Here is a 10,261-nt window from a genome sequence, read left to right as displayed (position 1 = left end):
GCCAACCTCATGAAGTTCAACCAGGCCAAGTGCAAGGTCCTGCACGTGGGTTGTGGCAATCTCAGGCACAAATACGGTGCAGAGAATGGATTGAGACCAGCCCTCACAAGAGGGACTTACGAGCGATGGTAGACAAGAAGTTTAACATGAGCCGGCAATGCGCCCTTGCGGCCCAGAAGGCCAACTGCATCCTGGGCTGCATCAAGAGAAGCGTGGCCAGCAGGTCGAGGGAGGTGATTCTCCCCCTCTATTCTGCCCTGGTGAGACCCCACTGGCAGTACTGCATCCAGCTCTGGAGCCCCCAGCACAAGAAGGACATGGACCAGTTGGAGAGGGACCAGAGGAGGTGTAAGGAGATGATCAGAGGGCTGGAGCACCTTTCCTATGAGGACAGGCGGAGAGAGTTGGGGCTGTTCAGCCTGGAGAAGAGGCGGTCTTCCAGTACCTCAGGGAGCCTACAGGAAAGATGGGGAGAGACTGTTCAGTAGGGCTTGTTGTGATAGGACGAGGGGTAACGGTTTCAAAATAGAGGGAGGTAGACATATTAGACATCAGGAAAAATTTTTTTACACTGAGGGTGGTGGAACACTAGCACAGGTTGCCCAGAGAGGTGGTGGATGCCCCATCCCTGGAAACGTTCCAGGCCAGGCTGGATGAGGCTCTGAGCAACCTGATCTGGTTGGAGATGTCTCTGCCCCTTGCAGGGGGGTTGGACTGGATGGCCTTTGAAGGTCCCTTCCAACCCAAACCATTCTATGATTCTATGATTCTAATTCAGTTTCATGCCCTTCTAGTCCTTGTACTTTTGCTGATCCTCCACCCCAAATATAAACTGCTTCTTGGTGTGCTAATGACACTCCATAAATGTGTATCTTGACCTTAGTCTTCTCAGATCCTTTCACATGGAACACAGAGAAAAAGATATTCCTCATCATTAAGTCTCAGAAGTTTCAACCTAGGGCCTGCCTTTTCACACTGTAATTATCATTTACAACATTTAGCATTGAACATTTGTCTTTCCCTCTTCTCCAAAAGCCTCACCTTTTTCCCCTCAAGTGTACTGTTAAGTTCAGGATCTTCTAAAAATTCCTGGTGCACTTAATGAGTCAGAAAGCTTTAACACCACAATAATTTTTGTTCCCTCACTTATACGCTCTGTTCGCCTTTTCAATATTGTCAAAAGAAGAGACTTGATATTTCTATCTTCACACTATTTTGCTTCGCTGTCTTGACTCCCCCCATATTTTTTATACATTGCTCCTCTTAGAATCATAGAATGGTTAGGGTTGGAAGGGACCTTCAAACGTCACCTAGTCCAACCCCCCCTGCAAGGAGCAGGGACATCTCCAACCAGTTCAGGTTGCTCAGAGCCTCATCCAACCTGGCCTTGAATGTTTCCAGGGATGGGGCCTCCACCACCCCTCTGGGCAACCTCTTTCAGTGTTCTACCACCCTCAGTGTAAAGAATTTTTTCCTAATGTCTAATCTAAATCTACCTCCCTCTATTTTGAAACCGTTACCCCTCATCCTGAAAACTCAGCTGTCCTCTATCTTTCAAAATCACAGTGAGACAAAAAACTAAACTCTTTAAAAAATTTTTTTTCCTCTTTTCCTTAAGGAGGTACTTTTTCATTTTTCTATACCTAACATTAACATGCCTCTTAGGAATTCAGTGATTTTTTTTTTTAAAAAAAAAAAAGATTATTCCATTTTAGTTTCAGGTGACTGTGTTTTTGACATCTGGATATCATGGGTCAAAGCAGGCTCTGTACAAGAAGCCTGTGTAATCCAAAGTGCAACAAAGTCAGTATAAACGTCATTTATTTCCTTTGGACTTCCAAGGCAGCAAACAGCCTACCTTGCAATTGAAGTGTAGATAGTATGTTGCAGGAATAAATATTTTTGTTGATTTCAGTCCCTATCAAACAGAGGGGTTTGTTATAGAACTTTCATATTTCTTCCATTTTATTTTGGCTTATGTTTCAGTTTCTTCCACACACCTATAAATCAATCAGTACTCCTCCTCTACACACCCATAACAGACTTAACACCACAACAGGGGGACAAGAGGGTGAAAAATCTTTCTTACGACATCAGCACACATACCCAAAAAAGAGAAGAAAAAGGAAAATTATCCAGCTAACCCATTTGTACCAGATACCTGCCAACGAGACACAACCAGCAAGGCCTGCTAGTGTGATGGAAACAAAAATGCTTCTTGTTACAACACTATACCAGAGTGACACTCAGAAATTACCTTTCATCAGTTAACATTCAACCAGCTGAACGTAACAGAAAATAGGAAGAACCTGAATGGAAATAGTTTAGAAATACAGTAGTACTACAGTTCTTTTGCTTGTGGGCTCTTAGTAACAAATAGCAGCATCCAAATAAAAGTAAACTGCATGAAATGTCACTCAAACCATTTAATATAGTATTCTCTTACACTATTTGCCTTTTTAAAAATCTAAATTGAAAACTGGAAATCTACAAAGTTAACAGTTGATTACTTCTGTGGGCCTGAAGCACAACCGTTCAAACAAAATGCAGGTGTAAGCAAATCTCAGCATTTGCCATAAGACTGACTGAAGCCTGGCTTTCTGGATCTGCACAGGAAACCTTTGTTGTATTTGGCAGCCACTCTTTTGTGGAGCTCTCAGGATTTTTTTTTTGTCTACATACATAATTGCTCAATAGAGGAAGAAAATTTAGCCAAAAAAGGCAGTTGCAGATACCTCTGCTATTTTACTTTGACAACCTAGACTATTTTAGATATTTCAAAAAGCTACGCATCCTCTCGGACAAGATTATTCAACACTGCAAACTAACCTTCAGTCCTGCTCTTCAGACCTGATAGTTACTCAAGAGCATAGATTCCACAAGAAGTCATCATATGGCTAACAAACAATACCATTTATACAGAAACTGAGTACTTATCAAAGCCTCTGCCTTGCCAGCCAAGTACTTTAATTCCTCCTATACCATCATGTAAGACACTAAACATTTCCGATTCCTTTTTCTCCTCCTCGCAGAAGCGACTGGAAGCACTGCAGTAACAATACACCTCGTCTCTGGGGGAAGGGAGGGCCTCAAATTGCTCAACTGCTAGTCTGCTGGCTGACCAAAGAGAAGATCTTAATGGCTCTGGCAGGAGCTCTGTCTGGCCTTTCACAGCCAGTAACCATGAGTTTTCCTAAATTATGACAGCTGCCAAATCTTAGGGAAGAGTGGAGGCAAAATATTTATCCACGAATGTCAAATATAATCTTATTTAATCATCTTAGAAATGGGAAATACTTGTATGATATGCCAATAAAAATGATAAAAAGTAGGCACATGGCAGAATCTTACTGTAATTAAAGGACTTTAGCTACCTAGGTACCTATTAAGGCATCAAAAGAGCAGGACACACCATCCACTGGTTTGTGGAATGTGCTAGGGACAATATTTTTCCAGAGACACAGAAAATTGCTAAGGAGTGTCAGTTTCTTCACCTTTGATATTGATCAAGAAACAATTCAAAAACTTTAAATTCGGAAGAAAATAATTCGGAAATGAAAAAGTTCGGTATTCTGAGCAGGAAAAGTATAATAGTAGCACAGCAAAGACAATGGGCTTCAGAAAAAAAAAAACCACAGTTTTACTGCAGTTTACAAGCAGAATAGCACTGAATAAAATGCAAAGCCTACTATGGCTCTTCAAGGGAAACTACACAGAACATATCACAAAAATTTATATGAATTACCTTCAAAGATTGTGCAATAAAAGTTGAAGCAGTAAGGTCAAAGTGAAGTCTGCCATGGAAACTGTAATAGCTTGAGGCTGTATTAATTTACCCAGAGCAAGCCCTGAATTAAATACATAATCAAGATAGAAGAATACATTGAAACGAAAGGAGGAAGGAAAGAAAAAAAAAAAAGAAGGAAAGAAAGAGAACGAGCACAAATAAGCAAATAATTCCAACTAAAAAATTTGGAGGGATAGGATTTAGAGGAACAGGTGTCTCAGGAAGATTCTCTCTCTCTCAGGAATAACATGTATGCAAAAAAAACAGGTAAAACAGATTAGCACTAATTTTACCACAATGTCCAGAGAATTTTAACTGGCATAAACGGACACGGATGTCCTAAAACAGTACAACCTGAGGTGATTATTCATTAAAACAAGACATTTTAGTCCAACAGATTAAATATAATTTGGAAGAGGAGACTAACTTACTGTTCATGAAAGCCAAAGTACTCCAAATAAATACTTTTGTAGTGTGTTTTCTCTCACTTTCATTTAACTGAATTATAAATTGTATCAAACACCTGGTGAATTTCACCAGTTCTGTAACTCCTAAAAGGAGGTTTCCTTTACAATGTTCTAGTCTGGTTAGACCAGAAGCATGGTTTCTAGCAACTGCAGATTCTTTCTGCAGGAATACACTTCCAGGCTATCCTGAAATAAGCCCAGAAGTTCACACAAGTACTCACATTGGGATCCTCCAATTAGACCTGCCATTATTTGAAGACAGCAAAGATGTTGCTACTTCTGCCTGCAAAAATACAGTGCTATCCTTATTAGGTTCATTGGAACAATACCTTCCTTCTATGTCACAAAATCAGCTGGAGTTCATTACTATGAAATTTTTACTCCGTCATTGTCCTGCAAGTACACTGTGGATCAGGAGCACGCTGCGCCAATAGAACACGTACTCTCCAGAAAAAAAATGTGCCAATAAAAGCTACAAAACATTAGCAACATGAATGATAGCAACAATTGCTAAAAGCAACATGAACCTAAACGCAAAGACAATCTTTGTTCCACCAGCTGCCAAGTTCTAGTAAACTTTGGGAAAAGGGTATATAAACTATGTAATGGACTAATATGTGCATACTATTTTATAAGATACTTTCATTAAAATTAGTGCCCATGAATTAAGACTGAAAAGTGCAGACACGCGGCAACTGAGCAACTGCGTCTGGGTGAGATGGGAGAGAATTGGGAGGGTGTCACGCCTAAACCACACTTCACACATTCACATAACCTGTTACTTGCATGTAAGCTAGGAGATAACTCTCCTGTTAACTTATGCCTGTCAGTCCAATAGACTTTAAAATACAAAGATATTTCATGATGCCTGACTGTTGTTTCTAACAGCTAAAAAGCCCCAGTTCAGAATACATCATGGTTTGAGGTGTTTATGTTGGTTTTCTCCCGCTACTTAAAGCAGTAGCGTCTGCTCAGAATATTAAAAACATTGTGCATTGAAAGACACCACACAACTCTGAAATAAACAGTAAATTTGGACTCACTCTCCGCTCCAACATCGTCCTCTCAGTAGAGATCATGGTAACAACCATTTGGCAGCAACAAAGTTTTCCCTGCTATGAAACTCAGTACAACTGTTCAAAAAATCCACTCTGCAGCTGCTGCAAGAGAAAAATCCAAACCTTACCAACAGGCATGTGGACTTGACCTTTGGAAATAATTTGGGAAATCAGTTTTACCTCCACTTGAATATACTTTGAAACCCGAGTTCTGTTGGCATGGTGTCTCTCAGAGGAGGCCTGTAAACAGGAAAGCGTAGATACCCTTCAGCAAGCATCCGCCCATCTGTGTCAGACAAATGCCAAGGCATAAAAAAATATCAGTACAAAAGGCAGGAAAGAAGCAAAGGATACATTTCTCATTAGAAATAGATATGAGAGAGAAAAAAAAAAAAAAAAGGTAACTCTACTAGTTGCAATATCAGAAGATGGGAAGTGGGTTACGACCTGACCCACTGTATCACGTTACTTGGGACAGGAAACCCACCAGTTCTGAAGCATCCCTCCAACTGATCTCACCTATGAACATTTGAGGACCCTCTCAGAGTTCTCTCCCATTAAAGATAACCATCTCTCTGCAGGAATATTTTTCTAAAGGAATTAATGAAAATACTGAGTCTATGCTTGCTTTCTGAATCACTTCTTGAAAAGTAGTGCAGAAAGCTAATGACCTAATACAAAAATGTACCACTTTTCTTTATAAGTTCCAAGTTTTTTACAATGAAACTTTTCACAAAGACACTAGAAGCTGCACCAAGACCTTAGTCTCTTTGGTCTGCTTTGTCCCAGCCACTGGGCATGTAATCCACTGCTGGAGCCTGTTCTTGCTGGTTTCAACAGGAACAGGATGGGATTTTAAAAATGGAGTGATTAGCAGCAGTAGGGAAGTAACACAAGTCAGATTAAAAGAGAACAGTAAATCTTACAATCTGTTGCTTTGTGGTTGGAAATCCTAAAAGGAGGAGAATGCTGTTTACACACAGTAATGCATAGTTACAGCTGGCTTGTATCAGAGGAAAGGTCGTGAACATTTGTTACACTACAAGCACAGCTTCCAAAAGACTGAGAGTCTCTCTTTTTAATCCGGAATCTTTTTGTAAATATTTTAATACTCACCTTCCCTAGCTGGACAAAGCTTGGCTTCCTTTGCTAGTGGTAAGGAAAAAAAAAAAAATCTTCAAAGATATTATGGAACAGGAAACATTAGAGATTCAGCAGCTGCTGGAGGTAAATTAGCTCATGGGCCTCATTTGATCTGCACTCCTCTCAAACTGTATCTTTGCTTACTAAAAGCCACTATTTAAAGAGAACAAAATCTTGAAGCAAGACCTTCACAGAAAATAATACATTCTCTAAGTATGTCTGTCTTTTTACAGCAGATTCTCTGCACAGAATAGTTTCAACTCAGAAAGAAGTTAAAGATGCAGGCTCTGTTTTGCTTACCAGGGAATCTTTGGAATACTCAATATCTGTTTAGGAAGCTAGAGTTGCTCTGTTTTCATTCTTGTGGAAAGGAAATAATGTCCAGCAGTAGCCAATGCCTTATCGATAAACTAACTTAAAGTCATTTAGTGTCATGGCTGATTATGAAGGACTTATTGTCATTTATTTCAGAGCTTCTTTGCATTACCAGAATAGTGGAGAAATGCCAGAAATCCATGTTGGCAGATTCTAATATGAATTCTCCATTTTGTTTACCTGCAAGGCTTCTCACCGTGTCACTACCTCTCTACTAAGTAACCAGTATCTCCTTATCATACAATGTTCCTTCCAGTCAGGAAGATCCTACCATATTATTTTCTTACAAGAAAGCCACTCCACTGGTCATTTCCACTGCCAAACAGATGGGATGTTCGCATGAGATCTTCCCGCATTCCTAAAGGCAAGGCCACGCAGGTGCCGCAACCACGGGCACCAACTGGGAGCTGCCTGCAGCTGGCTGAGTTCATTCTGTGGCCATGGGATTTCTGCAGCACAACACAGGCCCACAGGCCAAGCTGTACAAGCAGCACAGTGCTGCACAGCATGGGCATGAGCACACTCCAGTTAACCACAATGTGGATCACTAACGCCTCGACATACAATGGTCTTCTGGTCAGAATCACTACTGCAAATGGGAACAGTTACTAAGATAAGCATTCACAGTTTAATTCTTCTTATGCTTTTTCCTTTTGATGAGATGTTGATGTTTTCGTGGTCCCATACAAGACACTATCATCTGTTGACTACTGCTAAGGAAACAGAGTCACCACCTTCCCTTTTACTGTAGCAGATGCAGTAGCAGAACCCAAGCGTGCTGTTTACGGCCAGACTGGGTTGGAACAGAGATCTCCAAAGGACATCGCAGCTCAGGCACATTCAGCTTTTCCGCTATACTGGGCTTTAAATACTGAGTTCTTCATGTTGCGGTCATTCTTCTAGCACTCCCTAGCGTTCACGGCAGCTATGAATCATTATTGTAACAGGGACATGACCTCATTAAAATCCAATCTTCCACTCTAGGAAGAGCTGCTTTCCCAACTTGAAAAAGACAGCTACTGATGTGCTTCACTGCAGGAGCTTCCCATAACAGCATGTGTCCCTGTCACATACTCAATTGTAATCTCTGTCACGTTACATTTTCTTTCAGTAAATAAATGAGATGCTAGTTTTTGTGTACTGTAGAAAGGAAAACAATCTAATTTACCTTCAAAGAAATATATTCCCCAAACTGGAAATTAACATAGGAATTCACTGCCTTTGCTTTAAGCAAGTTTACACATGCAAAACAGTAATCAATTATTTGAGTCAGTCACATCACCTCCTAAATGATGGATTTATAAAAACGAGCAGCCTTTCTTATCTCATATTTCACTGCAGAAGACTGCAAGGCATAAATTTCAGAATTTTCTCTCTTCTACTCTGCAATCCACAAGCTAGCTGGAAAAAAAAAAAAAAACAAACCAACAAAATTGAAGACCTGTCACTATCAGAAATTTTTTCTATTATTTTGATTTATGATGACAAAAAGACATTCAAGACCAACACTAGAGTTTACAAACAGATCAAGTTTTGAAATGTACCAGACACATTGCTCTGGTGCTGAAATTTCAGCCAACCAGGATCTCAATGTTAAAGCAGCGCGTGCAGGGAACTGCAAGGGAGCTGATCATAGCTCTCTGTGAGCAGCCTTCCGAATAAAGACTGATACATAGCTGGATATTCTATTAAGGTGCAAGGTTGAGATGAAACAAGGTCTAAGAAAGTAAGAAATCTGCTGAAAAGGAGGTCAAATGCAAAATATAATGAGCATTTCAAAACAGTTTTTGTCCTAAGTTATGTTACCGATTTCATGAAGTACAATGGTACATTAGTGTATCACTCCTTGCCTTAAGGAACTGTCATTCTGCGCCCCTCAAGTCAGAGCTGGGGTTTCTTCCTGGTCACTCTTACATTTGTATGTGTTTTCACAAATGTTTGAACAGCTAAGGAGTTTACAATCTAGACACAGTACATAAACCTAATTAGTAATATTTGTGTAGAAAGAACTTGCCTCTTTGCCTGGAAGGATTTCCTTCTAAGCTGATAACATATTCAAAAGTAATTCTATTTTAATCTACAACATTAAAAATAAATGTTTCAGAATTACAAATGCACTTACACGGTCACATAGTGAATTCTAAATGCAAACAAATCTTTGGCCAATACTCAGACCATTTGCTTCATTTGTTGGAATACGTAAAAAACAGATGTAAAAGTTACACCTTATAGTAATTACAATCACTTCTGAAAGAGTCACAAATTAATTCCTCCTAAATAACCATCAGACTGAAAGCACTAGAGTTCCTACTGAATCAAAACATTACAAGACATTACTGCAGGAGAGACAAAGGCAAACTTCTTCAGACTTGCAGACAAACATATGAATTTTATACGCTAGAAATGAACATTTAAACAAATAAATAAATAAAAAACCCATACAACGCCCTCACTTTAACAAAATGAAAACAAACAAACAAAAGATTAGCTTACTTTTGCTCCTTACTCACTTGAATACCATAAACCAGATGCTTGGAGCATCTCCTACTACCTCAGCTGCCCAAAACTGCTACAGGTAAGTTTTGGTTCTTTATACGCCTGTGCCCCAAGCCACATCTTCGTCACTTAAAAATGCAGGTGATGACACTGAACTAAGTGCATTTAAAAAAACATGAACAAAACTTTTTTTTTTCTTTTTTTAAAAACACACAAGGCTGCCAATAAGCTTATGGCAACATTTTAACTTTGAATACAAAAATCATTTAGACTTCTTTACAAATTAAACTCTGAGAAAACACTACCAGTTGTTTCAAGAATTGAGATCTGACCGTGAGTCGTATACATAATCTTACATTTGTTAAATCAGGTAAGTTTTTCAGGATCAAATTTCTTTATTCATATGATAGTAGAAAGACACACAAATATAGTAGTACAAAGTTTAAATTAAAAAAAAAAAAAACAGAGAAAGGAGTAGAAAAGGGACATATAGCATAGGGTAGGAGCAAAGACAGATAAAATAAACCACGTGCCACCAGTACCAGTGCAGAACACTGTTCCCCCACAGCACAGTCACTGCTTTCTCTGCTTCCAGCAGCACAAGCTCATTCATATTTTCCTTCCCACGCTTAAGCATTAAAACCCAGTAACACAGCTACAATTAATGGGATTTCAGTAGCAAAAGATCACTTGGTAGTTATGATATACAGGTTTTTTTGGTCTGTAGGTGCACTGTCTAATTGTTCTAAGTAATGCTGTCCAAAGATATTAGTAGTGCTATTCTAAATATGGAACATTACAGCGAATTGGATTGTGTCGCTATAGTAGACCTGATACTTACCCTCTTAGTTTGGGGGTAGTCTTGAGTCCTACATGGTTTATTATCTTCAAAGCTTATGACTGACTTCTTAAAAGGATAAAATCAAACGTGCAGT

This window comes from Chlamydotis macqueenii, chromosome 6 (genome assembly GCF_036417535.1).
Source record: "Chlamydotis macqueenii isolate bChlMac1 chromosome 6, bChlMac1.mat, whole genome shotgun sequence".
NCBI classification, from domain to species: Eukaryota; Metazoa; Chordata; class Aves; order Otidiformes; family Otididae; genus Chlamydotis; species Chlamydotis macqueenii.
Note: the sequence above shows the minus strand (reverse complement) of the source record.